The sequence below is a fragment of the Archocentrus centrarchus genome, chromosome 20, assembly GCF_007364275.1.
Source record: "Archocentrus centrarchus isolate MPI-CPG fArcCen1 chromosome 20, fArcCen1, whole genome shotgun sequence".
NCBI classification, from domain to species: domain Eukaryota; kingdom Metazoa; phylum Chordata; class Actinopteri; order Cichliformes; family Cichlidae; genus Archocentrus; species Archocentrus centrarchus.
In genome coordinates, this window is record NC_044365.1 from 11,086,097 (window position 1) to 11,098,652 (window position 12,556).

At 47.4% G+C, this 12,556-nt stretch overlaps 15 non-coding genes across 15 annotated transcripts; all 15 read right to left on the minus strand.

Moving 5' to 3' along the window:
- Positions 1-144: 144 nt before the first annotated feature.
- On the minus strand, positions 145-226 carry trnas-aga (transfer RNA serine (anticodon AGA)). Its single transcript has one exon. It is a non-coding gene; the product is annotated as a tRNA-Ser (tRNA).
- A 761-nt stretch (positions 227-987) lies between these two features.
- Positions 988-1,059, minus strand: trnag-ucc (transfer RNA glycine (anticodon UCC)). The gene has a single exon. It is a non-coding gene; the product is annotated as a tRNA-Gly (tRNA).
- A 755-nt stretch (positions 1,060-1,814) lies between these two features.
- On the minus strand, positions 1,815-1,896 carry trnas-gga (transfer RNA serine (anticodon GGA)). Its single transcript has one exon. It is a non-coding gene; the product is annotated as a tRNA-Ser (tRNA).
- A 760-nt stretch (positions 1,897-2,656) lies between these two features.
- On the minus strand, positions 2,657-2,728 carry trnag-ucc (transfer RNA glycine (anticodon UCC)). The gene has a single exon. It is a non-coding gene; the product is annotated as a tRNA-Gly (tRNA).
- Positions 2,729-3,483: 755 nt separating this feature from the next.
- Positions 3,484-3,565, minus strand: trnas-aga (transfer RNA serine (anticodon AGA)). Its single transcript has one exon. It is a non-coding gene; the product is annotated as a tRNA-Ser (tRNA).
- Positions 3,566-4,325: 760 nt separating this feature from the next.
- On the minus strand, positions 4,326-4,397 carry trnag-ucc (transfer RNA glycine (anticodon UCC)). Its single transcript has one exon. It is a non-coding gene; the product is annotated as a tRNA-Gly (tRNA).
- A 755-nt stretch (positions 4,398-5,152) lies between these two features.
- On the minus strand, positions 5,153-5,234 carry trnas-aga (transfer RNA serine (anticodon AGA)). The gene has a single exon. It is a non-coding gene; the product is annotated as a tRNA-Ser (tRNA).
- Positions 5,235-5,995: 761 nt separating this feature from the next.
- Positions 5,996-6,067, minus strand: trnag-ucc (transfer RNA glycine (anticodon UCC)). Its single transcript has one exon. It is a non-coding gene; the product is annotated as a tRNA-Gly (tRNA).
- Positions 6,068-6,822: 755 nt separating this feature from the next.
- Positions 6,823-6,904, minus strand: trnas-aga (transfer RNA serine (anticodon AGA)). Its single transcript has one exon. It is a non-coding gene; the product is annotated as a tRNA-Ser (tRNA).
- A 760-nt stretch (positions 6,905-7,664) lies between these two features.
- Positions 7,665-7,736, minus strand: trnag-ucc (transfer RNA glycine (anticodon UCC)). The gene has a single exon. It is a non-coding gene; the product is annotated as a tRNA-Gly (tRNA).
- Positions 7,737-8,492: 756 nt separating this feature from the next.
- trnas-aga (transfer RNA serine (anticodon AGA)) lies at positions 8,493-8,574 on the minus strand. The gene has a single exon. It is a non-coding gene; the product is annotated as a tRNA-Ser (tRNA).
- Positions 8,575-9,334: 760 nt separating this feature from the next.
- Positions 9,335-9,406, minus strand: trnag-ucc (transfer RNA glycine (anticodon UCC)). The gene has a single exon. It is a non-coding gene; the product is annotated as a tRNA-Gly (tRNA).
- Positions 9,407-10,161: 755 nt separating this feature from the next.
- On the minus strand, positions 10,162-10,243 carry trnas-aga (transfer RNA serine (anticodon AGA)). Its single transcript has one exon. It is a non-coding gene; the product is annotated as a tRNA-Ser (tRNA).
- A 761-nt stretch (positions 10,244-11,004) lies between these two features.
- trnag-ucc (transfer RNA glycine (anticodon UCC)) lies at positions 11,005-11,076 on the minus strand. The gene has a single exon. It is a non-coding gene; the product is annotated as a tRNA-Gly (tRNA).
- Positions 11,077-11,832: 756 nt separating this feature from the next.
- On the minus strand, positions 11,833-11,914 carry trnas-aga (transfer RNA serine (anticodon AGA)). The gene has a single exon. It is a non-coding gene; the product is annotated as a tRNA-Ser (tRNA).
- Positions 11,915-12,556: the final 642 nt, after the last annotated feature.

Genomic DNA, 12,556 nt, shown 5'->3' on the forward strand with positions numbered 1-12,556 from the left:
TGAAGGTCCTCCTAAGTTCTGCACCACGTAGCTGTGTCCATTGCTTTCGTCCTTTCTGTTCTCATGTGAGAAAGTCAGACTATTCCCTCTGACATCCTCCTACGTGATCTCTGTGCAATGGCTTCTTCTGCTAAAAGATGTCGCCGTTGTCGGCAGGATTCGAACCTGCGCGGGGAGACCCCAATGGATTTCTAGTCCATCGCCTTGACCGCTCGGCCACAACAACCGCATTCCTGTCTTTAGGTGTTAGCAAGATGGAATGCGACCACCGCATGACAAATGCAACTTTGTCAGCGGCTCAAGACCTCTGTCACATAGGAGATGCGCAATACTGGATAATAATTCCTGCCACCCTGCTTTGTAAATGTGGTATCTGCATGGCTAGAGTGCAAAAGCTTGTTGCTTTGCAGTTTCTTTAGCCCATTCTCTAATACAGCACCTTGTATGGTCTTTAACATTGCAAGATCTTCATAACAGAGATCACAGTAAACTGCGAAAATGAAAGCAAAGACGCATTTGGGAAGTAGGTCGTTGACTTCTTCAAAGTACACTGCAATGTTTATGCCTGGGCTTTGTTGTCCTTCATGGGTGGACAAGATTGTGCCTCTTGCCGGACTTGAAGGATGCCACATTTGCTGAAGGGCCTCCTAAGTTTGGCATCACGTAGCTGGGTGAGGTCAGCTAATTTGTCCATACTCTGGAAGCTGATCTGGCATCTTGGCAAAGGTGTGACGTCACAGCAATGTGATCGATGACTTGTAACGTTGCACGCGGACCACCAATAATTGTGATGATCTAGAAACAACATCAACATGGGGATATGAGATTTTGCCAAAGCAAGGCCCAAGTCACTCATTTGTAAAGCTGGACAAATGAGAACCAAAGTGTCTGCCTAGCTAGAGATTATAAACATTTGTTGAGAGAGTGCAGCACAGTTTGAGATGTGTACACAACTCCAAATGGCACACTCTGGACGGAGACAAGCGTTGCGATGGCCGGGAATCGAACCCGGGTCAACTGCTTGGAAGGCAGCTATGCTCACCACTATACCACCATCGCCTTGGAGCTGAGCGCTTTCCTGCTGATAGAACCTCTCCGACATATTAGCAAGGTTGGTGTATTGATTTGACGCTCGTCTGGGTTGAACTTCTTCAAAAAGTCAATGCCTGAGAAGAGTGACATCGTCATATCTGAGTTCTAGGCCGAAATGCAACGGTACATTTCATCTCATCTGAAAAGCTTTTCTGTATTCAGGTGTGGCATTTAACCTCTTGCGCGGTCGTTAGCACCTTGACAGTCACAGTGCTCACATGAGTTCTTGAGGTCACCAAGCAAGATGCCAATAGGTGTTAGTCTGTCTTGGGACTGATCTCGGGAGGTGACTTCCTTCAGTCCTCTTTCAAACCATTGGACTTCTCGCACCAAAGTGTGTACATTGCTGTCCTCAGATCAAGGGCCGTTGAGGGCAAGAGTGAGGCTGACTGAGAGGCGACCAAGACCTTGGCTCTGTGTTGTTGTACACTTCATTTGCAAAGAAGCTGTTTTGTTGCCCAGTGTGGAGGTCTTTGACTTCCTCAAAGTACATTGCAATGCTTACCACTGGGCTTTGTTGTTCTTCAAGGGAGGACAAGATTCTGCCTCTTACGGGGCTAGAAGGATGCCACGTTTGCTGAAGGTCCTCCTAAGTTCTGCACCACGTAGCTGTGTCCATTGCTTTCGTCCTTTCTGTTCTCATGTGAGAAAGTCAGACTATTCCCTCTGACATCCTCCTACGTGATCTCTGTGCAATGGCTTCTTCTGCTAAAAGATGTCGCCGTTGTCGGCAGGATTCGAACCTGCGCGGGGAGACCCCAATGGATTTCCGGTCCACCGCCTTGACCGCTTGGCCACAACAACCTCATCCTTGTCTTTAGGTGTTAGCAAGAGGAATGCGACCACCGCATGACAAATGCAACTTTGTCAGTGGCTCAAGACCTCTGTCACATAGGAGATGCGCAATACTGGATAATAATTCCTGCCACCCTGCTTTGTAAATGTGGTATCTGCATGGCTAGAGTGCAAAAGCTTGTTGCTTTGCAGTTTCTTTAGCCCATTCTCTAATACAGGACCTTGTATGGTCTTTAACATTGCAAGATCTTCATAACAGAGATCACAGTAAACTGCGAAAATGAAAGCAAAGACGCATTTGGGAAGTAGGTCGTTGACTTCTTCAAAGTACACTGCAATGTTTATGCCTGGGCTTTGTTGTCCTTCATGGGTGGACAAGATTGTGCCTCTTGCCGGACTTGAAGGATGCCACATTTGCTGAAGGGCCTCCTAAGTTTGGCACCACGTAGCTGGGTGAGGTCAGCTAATTTGTCCATACTCTGGAAGCTGATCTGGCATCTTGGCAAAGGTGTGACGTCACAGCAATGTGATCGATGACTTGTAACGTTGCACGCGGACCACCAATAATTGTGATGATCTAGACACAACATCAACATGGGGATATGAGATTTTGCCAAAGCAAGGCCCAAGTCACTCATTTGTAAAGCTGGACAAATGAGAACCAAAGTGTCTGCCTAGCTAGAGATTATAAACATTTGTTGAGAGAGTGCAGCACAGTTTGAGATGTGTACACAACTCCAAATGGCACACTCTGGACGGAGACAAGCGTTGCGATGGCCGGGAATCGAACCCGGGTCAACTGCTTGGAAGGCAGCTATGCTCACCACTATACCACCATCGCCTTGGAGCTGAGCACTTTCCTGCTGATAGAACCTCTCCGACATATTAGCAAGGTTGGTGTATTGATTTGACGCTCGTCTGGGTTGAACTTCTTCAAAAAGTCAATGCCTGAGAAGAGTGACATCGTCATATCTGAGTTCTAGGCCGAAATGCAACGGTACATTTCATCTCATCTGAAAAGCTTTTCTGTATTCAGGTGTGGCATTTAACCTCTTGCGCGGTCGTTAGCACCTTGACAGTCACAGTGCTCACATGAGTTCTTGAGGTCACCAAGCAAGATGCCAATAGGTGTTAGTCTGTCTTGGGACTGATCTCGGGAGGTGACTTCCTTCAGTCCTCTTTCAAACCATTGGACTTCTCGCACCAAAATGTGTACATTGCTGTCCTCAGATTAAGGGCCGTTGAGGGCAAGAGTGAGGCTGACTGAGAGGCGGCCAAGACCTTGGCTCTGTGTTGTTGTACACTTCATTTGCAAAGAAGCTGTTTTGTTGCCCAGTGTGGAGGTCTTTGACTTCCTCAAAGTACATTGCAATGCTTACCACTGGGCTTTGTTGTTCTTCAAGGGAGGACAAGATTCTGCCTCTTACGGGGCTAGAAGGATGCCACGTTTGCTGAAGGTCCTCCTAAGTTCTGCACCACGTAGCTGTGTCCATTGCTTTCGTCCTTTCTGTTCTCATGTGAGAAAGTCAGACTATTCCCTCTGACATCCTCCTCGGTGATCTCTGTGCAATGGCTTCTTCTGCTAAAAGATGTCGCCGTTGTCGGCAGGATTCGAACCTGCGCGGGGAGACCCCAATGGATTTCTAGTCCATCGCCTTGACCGCTCGGCCACAACAACCGCATTCCTGTCTTTAGGTGTTAGCAAGTGGAATGCGACCACCGCATGACAAATGCAACTTTGTCAGTGGCTCAAGACCTCTGTCACATAGGAGATGCGCAATACTGGATAATAATTCCTGCCACCCTGCTTTGTAAATGTGGTATCTGCATGGCTAGAGTGCAAAAGCTTGTTGCTTTGCAGTTTCTTTAGCCCATTCTCTAATACAGCACCTTGTATGGTCTTTAACATTGCAAGATCTTCATAACAGAGATCACAGTAAACTGCGAAAATGAAAGCAAAGACGCATTTGGGAAGTAGGTCGTTGACTTCTTCAAAGTACACTGCAATGTTTATGCCTGGGCTTTGTTGTCCTTCATGGGTGGACAAGATTGTGCCTCTTGCCGGACTTGAAGGATGCCACATTTGCTGAAGGGCCTCCTAAGTTTGGCACCACGTAGCTGGGTGAGGTCAGCTAATTTGTCCATACTCTGGAAGCTGATCTGGCATCTTGGCAAAGGTGTGACGTCACAGCAATGTGATCGATGACTTGTAACGTTGCACGCGGACCACCAATAATTGTGATGATCTAGAAACAACATCAACATGGGGATATGAGATTTTGCCAAAGCAAGGCCCAAGTCACTCATTTGTAAAGCTGGACAAATGAGAACCAAAGTGTCTGCCTAGCTAGAGATTATAAACATTTGTTGAGAGAGTGCAGCACAGTTTGAGATGTGTACACAACTCCAAATGGCACACTCTGGACGGAGACAAGCGTTGCGATGGCCGGGAATCGAACCCGGGTCAACTGCTTGGAAGGCAGCTATGCTCACCACTATACCACCATCGCCTTGGAGCTGAGCGCTTTCCTGCTGATAGAACCTCTCCGACATATTAGCAAGGTTGGTGTATTGATTTGACGCTCGTCTGGGTTGAACTTCTTCAAAAAGTCAATGCCTGAGAAGAGTGACATCGTCATATCTGAGTTCTAGGCCGAAATGCAACGGTACATTTCATCTCATCTGAAAAGCTTTTCTGTATTCAGGTGTGGCATTTAACCTCTTGCGCGGTCGTTAGCACCTTGACAGTCACAGTGCTCACATGAGTTCTTGAGGTCACCAAGCAAGATGCCAATAGGTGTTAGTCTGTCTTGGGACTGATCTCGGGAGGTGACTTCCTTCAGTCCTCTTTCAAACCATTGGACTTCTCGCACCAAAATGTGTACATTGCTGTCCTCAGATTAAGGGCCGTTGAGGGCAAGAGTGAGGCTGACTGAGAGGCGGCCAAGACCTTGGCTCTGTGTTGTTGTACACTTCATTTGCAAAGAAGCTGTTTTGTTGCCCAGTGTGGAGGTCTTTGACTTCCTCAAAGTACATTGCAATGCTTACCACTGGGCTTTGTTGTTCTTCAAGGGAGGACAAGATTCTGCCTCTTACGGGGCTAGAAGGATGCCACGTTTGCTGAAGGTCCTCCTAAGTTCTGCACCACGTAGCTGTGTCCATTGCTTTCGTCCTTTCTGTTCTCATGTGAGAAAGTCAGACTATTCCCTCTGACATCCTCCTAGGTGATCTCTGTGCAATGGCTTCTTCTGCTAAAAGATGTCGCCGTTGTCGGCAGGATTCGAACCTGCGCGGGGAGACCCCAATGGATTTCTAGTCCATCGCCTTGACCGCTCGGCCACAACAACCGCATTCCTGTCTTTAGGTGTTAGCAAGAGGAATGCGACCACCGCATGACAAATGCAACTTTGTCAGTGGCTCAAGACCTCTGTCACATAGGAGATGCGCAATACTGGATAATAATTCCTGCCACCCTGCTTTGTAAATGTGGTATCTGCATGGCTAGAGTGCAAAAGCTTGTTGCTTTGCAGTTTCTTTAGCCCATTCTCTAATACAGCACCTTGTATGGTCTTTAACATTGCAAGATCTTCATAACAGAGATCACAGTAAAGCTGCGAAAATGAAAGCAAAGACGCATTTGGGAAGTAGGTCGTTGACTTCTTCAAAGTACACTGCAATGTTTATGCCTGGGCTTTGTTGTCCTTCATGGGTGGACAAGATTGTGCCTCTTGCCGGACTTGAAGGATGCCACATTTGCTGAAGGGCCTCCTAAGTTTGGCACCACGTAGCTGGGTGAGGTCAGCTAATTTGTCCATACTCTGGAAGCTGATCTGGCATCTTGGCAAAGGTGTGACGTCACAGCAATGTGATCGATGACTTGTAACGTTGCACGCGGACCACCAATAATTGTGATGATCTAGAAACAACATCAACATGGGGATATGAGATTTTGCCAAAGCAAGGCCCAAGTCACTCATTTGTAAAGCTGGACAAATGAGAACCAAAGTGTCTGCCTAGCTAGAGATTATAAACATTTGTTGAGAGAGTGCAGCACAGTTTGAGATGTGTACACAACTCCAAATGGCACACTCTGGACGGAGACAAGCGTTGCGATGGCCGGGAATCGAACCCGGGTCAACTGCTTGGAAGGCAGCTATGCTCACCACTATACCACCATCGCCTTGGAGCTGAGCGCTTTCCTGCTGATAGAACCTCTCCGACATATTAGCAAGGTTGGTGTATTGATTTGACGCTCGTCTGGGTTGAACTTCTTCAAAAAGTCAATGCCTGAGAAGAGTGACATCGTCATATCTGAGTTCTAGGCCGAAATGCAACGGTACATTTCATCTCATCTGAAAAGCTTTTCTGTATTCAGGTGTGGCATTTAACCTCTTGCGCGGTCGTTAGCACCTTGCCAGTCACAGTGCTCACATGAGTTCTTGAGGTCACCAAGCAAGATGCCAATAGGTGTTAGTCTGTCTTGGGACTGATCTCGGGAGGTGACTTCCTTCAGTCCTCTTTCAAACCATTGGACTTCTCGCACCAAAATGTGTACATTGCTGTCCTCAGATTAAGGGCCGTTGAGGGCAAGAGTGAGGCTGACTGAGAGGCGACCAAGACCTTGGCTCTGTGTTGTTGTACACTTCATTTGCAAAGAAGCTGTTTTGTTGCCCAGTGTGGAGGTCTTTGACTTCCTCAAAGTACATTGCAATGCTTACCACTGGGCTTTGTTGTTCTTCAAGGGAGGACAAGATTCTGCCTCTTACGGGGCTAGAAGGATGCCACGTTTGCTGAAGGTCCTCCTAAGTTCTGCACCACGTAGCTGTGTCCATTGCTTTCGTCCTTTCTGTTCTCATGTGAGAAAGTCAGACTATTCCCTCTGACATCCTCCTACGTGATCTCTGTGCAATGGCTTCTTCTGCTAAAAGATGTCGCCGTTGTCGGCAGGATTCGAACCTGCGCGGGGAGACCCCAATGGATTTCTAGTCCATCGCCTTGACCGCTCGGCCACAACAACCGCATTCCTGTCTTTAGATGTTAGCAAGAGGAATGCGCCCACCGCATGACAAATGCAACTTTGTCAGTGGCTCAAGACCTCTGTCACATAGGAGATGCGCAATACTGGATAATAATTCCTGCCACCCTGCTTTGTAAATGTGGTATCTGCATGGCTAGAGTGCAAAAGCTTGTTGCTTTGCAGTTTCTTTAGCCCATTCTCTAATACAGCACCTTGTATGGTCTTTAACATTGCAAGATCTTCATAACAGAGATCACAGTAAACTGCGAAAATGAAAGCAAAGACGCATTTGGGAAGTAGGTCGTTGACTTCTTCAAAGTACACTGCAATGTTTATGCCTGGGCTTTGTTGTCCTTCATGGGTGGACAAGATTGTGCCTCTTGCCGGACTTGAAGGATGCCACATTTGCTGAAGGGCCTCCTAAGTTTGGCACCACGTAGCTGGGTGAGGTCAGCTAATTTGTCCATACTCTGGAAGCTGATCTGGCATCTTGGCAAAGGTGTGACGTCACAGCAATGTGATCGATGACTTGTAACGTTGCACGCGGACCACCAATAATTGTGATGATCTAGAAACAACATCAACATGGGGATATGAGATTTTGCCAAAGCAAGGCCCAAGTCACTCATTTGTAAAGCTGGACAAATGAGAACCAAAGTGTCTGCCTAGCTAGAGATTATAAACATTTGTTGAGAGAGTGCAGCACAGTTTGAGATGTGTACACAACTCCAAATGGCACACTCTGGACGGAGACAAGCGTTGCGATGGCCGGGAATCGAACCCGGGTCAACTGCTTGGAAGGCAGCTATGCTCACCACTATACCACCATCGCCTTGGAGCTGAGCGCTTTCCTGCTGATAGAACCTCTCCGACATATTAGCAAGGTTGGTGTTTTGATTTGACGCTCGTCTGGGTTGAACTTCTTCAAAAAGTCAATGCCTGAGAAGAGTGACATCGTCATATCTGAGTTCTAGGCCGAAATGCAACGGTACATTTCATCTCATCTGAAAAGCTTTTCTGTATTCAGGTGTGGCATTTAACCTCTTGCGCGGTCGTTAGCACCTTGACAGTCACAGTGCTCACATGAGTTCTTGAGGTCACCAAGCAAGATGCCAATAGGTGTTAGTCTGTCTTGGGACTGATCTCGGGAGGTGACTTCCTTACAGTCCTCTTTCAAACCATTGGACTTCTCGCACCAAAATGTGTACATTGCTGTCCTCAGATCAAGGGCCGTTGAGGGCAAGAGTGAGGCTGACTGAGAGGCGACCAAGACCTTGGCTCTGTGTTGTTGTACGCTTCATTTGCTAAGAAGCTGTTTTGTTGCCCAGTGTGGAGGTCTTTGACTACCTCAAAGTACATTGCAATGCTTACCACTGGGCTTTGTTGTTCTTCAAGGGAGGACAAGATTCTGCCTCTTACGGGGCTAGAAGGATGCCACGTTTGCTGAAGGTCCTCCTAAGTTCTGCACCACGTAGCTGTGTCCATTGCTTTCGTCCTTTCTGTTCTCATGTGAGAAAGTCAGACTATTCCCTCTGACATCCTCCTACGTGATCTCTGTGCAATGGCTTCTTCTGCTAAAAGATGTCGCCGTTGTCGGCAGGATTCGAACCTGCGCGGGGAGACCCCAATGGATTTCTAGTCCATCGCCTTGACCGCTCGGCCACAACAACCGCATTCCTGTCTTTAGGTGTTAGCAAGTGGAATGCGACCACCGCATGACAAATGCAACTTTGTCAGTGGCTCAAGACCTCTGTCACATAGGAGATGCGCAATACTGGATAATAATTCCTGCCACCCTGCTTTGTAAATGTGGTATCTGCATGGCTAGAGTGCAAAAGCTTGTTGCTTTGCAGTTTCTTTAGCCCATTCTCTAATACAGCACCTTGTATGGTCTTTAACATTGCAAGATCTTCATAACAGAGATCACAGTAAACTGCGAAAATGAAAGCAAAGACGCATTTGGGAAGTAGGTCGTTGACTTCTTCAAAGTACACTGCAATGTTTATGCCTGGGCTTTGTTGTCCTTCATGGGTGGACAAGATTGTGCCTCTTGCCGGACTTGAAGGATGCCACATTTGCTGAAGGGCCTCCTAAGTTTGGCACCACGTAGCTGGGTGAGGTCAGCTAATTTGTCCATACTCTGGAAGCTGATCTGGCATCTTGGCAAAGGTGTGACGTCACAGCAATGTGATCGATGACTTGTAACGTTGCACGCGGACCACCAATAATTGTGATGATCTAGAAACAACATCAACATGGGGATATGAGATTTTGCCAAAGCAAGGCCCAAGTCACTCATTTGTAAAGCTGGACAAATGAGAACCAAAGTGTCTGCCTAGCTAGAGATTATAAACATTTGTTGAGAGAGTGCAGCACAGTTTGAGATGTGTACACAACTCCAAATGGCACACTCTGGACGGAGACAAGCGTTGCGATGGCCGGGAATCGAACCCGGGTCAACTGCTTGGAAGGCAGCTATGCTCACCACTATACCACCATCGCCTTGGAGCTGAGCACTTTCCTGCTGATAGAACCTCTCCGACATATTAGCAAGGTTGGTGTATTGATTTGACGCTCGTCTGGGTTGAACTTCTTCAAAAAGTCAATGCCTGAGAAGAGTGACATCGTCATATCTGAGTTCTAGGCCGAAATGCAACGGTACATTTCATCTCATCTGAAAAGCTTTTCTGTATTCAGGTGTGGCATTTAACCTCTTGCGCGGTCGTTAGCACCTTGACAGTCACAGTGCTCACATGAGTTCTTGAGGTCACCAAGCAAGATGCCAATAGGTGTTAGTCTGTCTTGGGACTGATCTCGGGAGGTGACTTCCTTCAGTCCTCTTTCAAACCATTGGACTTCTCGCACCAAAATGTGTACATTGCTGTCCTCAGATTAAGGGCCGTTGAGGGCAAGAGTGAGGCTGACTGAGAGGCGGCCAAGACCTTGGCTCTGTGTTGTTGTACACTTCATTTGCAAAGAAGCTGTTTTGTTGCCCAGTGTGGAGGTCTTTGACTTCCTCAAAGTACATTGCAATGCTTACCACTGGGCTTTGTTGTTCTTCAAGGGAGGACAAGATTCTGCCTCTTACGGGGCTAGAAGGATGCCACGTTTGCTGAAGGTCCTCCTAAGTTCTGCACCACGTAGCTGTGTCCATTGCTTTCGTCCTTTCTGTTCTCATGTGAGAAAGTCAGACTATTCCCTCTGACATCCTCCTAGGTGATCTCTGTGCAATGGCTTCTTCTGCTAAAAGATGTCGCCGTTGTCGGCAGGATTCGAACCTGCGCGGGGAGACCCCAATGGATTTCTAGTCCATCGCCTTGACCGCTCGGCCACAACAACCGCATTCCTGTCTTTAGGTGTTAGCAAGATGGAATGCGACCACCGCATGACAAATGCAACTTTGTCAGTGGCTCAAGACCTCTGTCACATAGGAGATGCGCAATACTGGATAATAATTCCTGCCACCCTGCTTTGTAAATGTGGTATCTGCATGGCTAGAGTGCAAAAGCTTGTTGCTTTGCAGTTTCTTTAGCCCATTCTCTAATACAGCACCTTGTATGGTCTTTAACATTGCAAGATCTTCATAACAGAGATCACAGTAAACTGCGAAAATGAAAGCAAAGACGCATTTGGGAAGTAGGTCGTTGACTTCTTCAAAGTACACTGCAATGTTTATGCCTGGGCTTTGTTGTCCTTCATGGGTGGACAAGATTGTGCCTCTTGCCGGACTTGAAGGATGCCACATTTGCTGAAGGGCCTCCTAAGTTTGGCACCACGTAGCTGGGTGAGGTCAGCTAATTTGTCCATACTCTGGAAGCTGATCTGGCATCTTGGCAAAGGTGTGACGTCACAGCAATGTGATCGATGACTTGTAACGTTGCACGCGGACCACCAATAATTGTGATGATCTAGAAACAACATCAACATGGGGATATGAGATTTTGCCAAAGCAAGGCCCAAGTCACTCATTTGTAAAGCTGGACAAATGAGAACCAAAGTGTCTGCCTAGCTAGAGATTATAAACATTTGTTGAGAGAGTGCAGCACAGTTTGAGATGTGTACACAACTCCAAATGGCACACTCTGGACGGAGACAAGCGTTGCGATGGCCGGGAATCGAACCCGGGTCAACTGCTTGGAAGGCAGCTATGCTCACCACTATACCACCATCGCCTTGGAGCTGAGCGCTTTCCTGCTGATAGAACCTCTCCGACATATTAGCAAGGTTGGTGTATTGATTTGACGCTCGTCTGGGTTGAACTTCTTCAAAAAGTCAATGCCTGAGAAGAGTGACATCGTCATATCTGAGTTCTAGGCCGAAATGCAACGGTACATTTCATCTCATCTGAAAAGCTTTTCTGTATTCAGGTGTGGCATTTAACCTCTTGCGCGGTCGTTAGCACCTTGACAGTCACAGTGCTCACATGAGTTCTTGAGGTCACCAAGCAAGATGCCAATAGGTGTTAGTCTGTCTTGGGACTGATCTCGGGAGGTGACTTCCTTACAGTCCTCTTTCAAACCATTGGACTTCTCGCACCAAAATGTGTACATTGCTGTCCTCAGATCAAGGGCCGTTGAGGGCAAGAGTGAGGCTGACTGAGAGGCGACCAAGACCTTGGCTCTGTGTTGTTGTACGCTTCATTTGCAAAGAAGCTGTTTTGTTGCCCAGTGTGGAGGTCTTTGACTTCCTCAAAGTACATTGCAATGCTTACCACTGGGCTTTGTTGTTCTTCAAGGGAGGACAGGATTCTGCCTCTTACGGGGCTAGAAGGATGCCACGTTTGCTGAAGGTCCTCCTAAGTTCTGCACCACGTAGCTGTGTCCATTGCTTTCGTCCTTTCTGTTCTCATGTGAGAAAGTCAGACTATTCCCTCTGACATCCTCCTACGTGATCTCTGTGCAATGGCTTCTTCTGCTAAAAGATGTCGCCGTTGTCGGCAGGATTCGAACCTGCGCGGGGAGACCCCAATGGATTTCTAGTCCATCGCCTTGACCGCTCGGCCACAACAACCGCATTCCTGTACTTTAGGTGTTAGCAAGTGGAATGCGACCACCGCATGACAAATGCAACTTTGTCAGTGGCTCAAGACCTCTGTCACATAGGAGATGCGCAATACTGGATAATAATTCCTGCCACCCTGCTTTGTAAATGTGGTATCTGCATGGCTAGAGTGCAAAAGCTTGTTGCTTTGCAGTTTCTTTAGCCCATTCTCTAATACAGCACCTTGTATGGTCTTTAACATTGCAAGATCTTCATAACAGAGATCACAGTAAAGCTGCGAAAATGAAAGCAAAGACGCATTTGGGAAGTAGGTCGTTGACTTCTTCAAAGTACACTGCAATGTTTATGCCTGGGCTTTGTTGTCCTTCATGGGTGGACAAGATTGTGCCTCTTGCCGGACTTGAAGGATGCCACATTTGCTGAAGGGCCTCCTAAGTTTGGCACCACGTAGCTGGGTGAGGTCAGCTAATTTGTCCATACTCTGGAAGCTGATCTGGCATCTTGGCAAAGGTGTGACGTCACAGCAATGTGATCGATGACTTGTAACGTTGCACGCGGACCACCAATAATTGTGATGATCTAGAAACAACATCAACATGGGGATATGAGATTTTGCCAAAGCAAGGCCCAAGTCACTCATTTGTAAAGCTG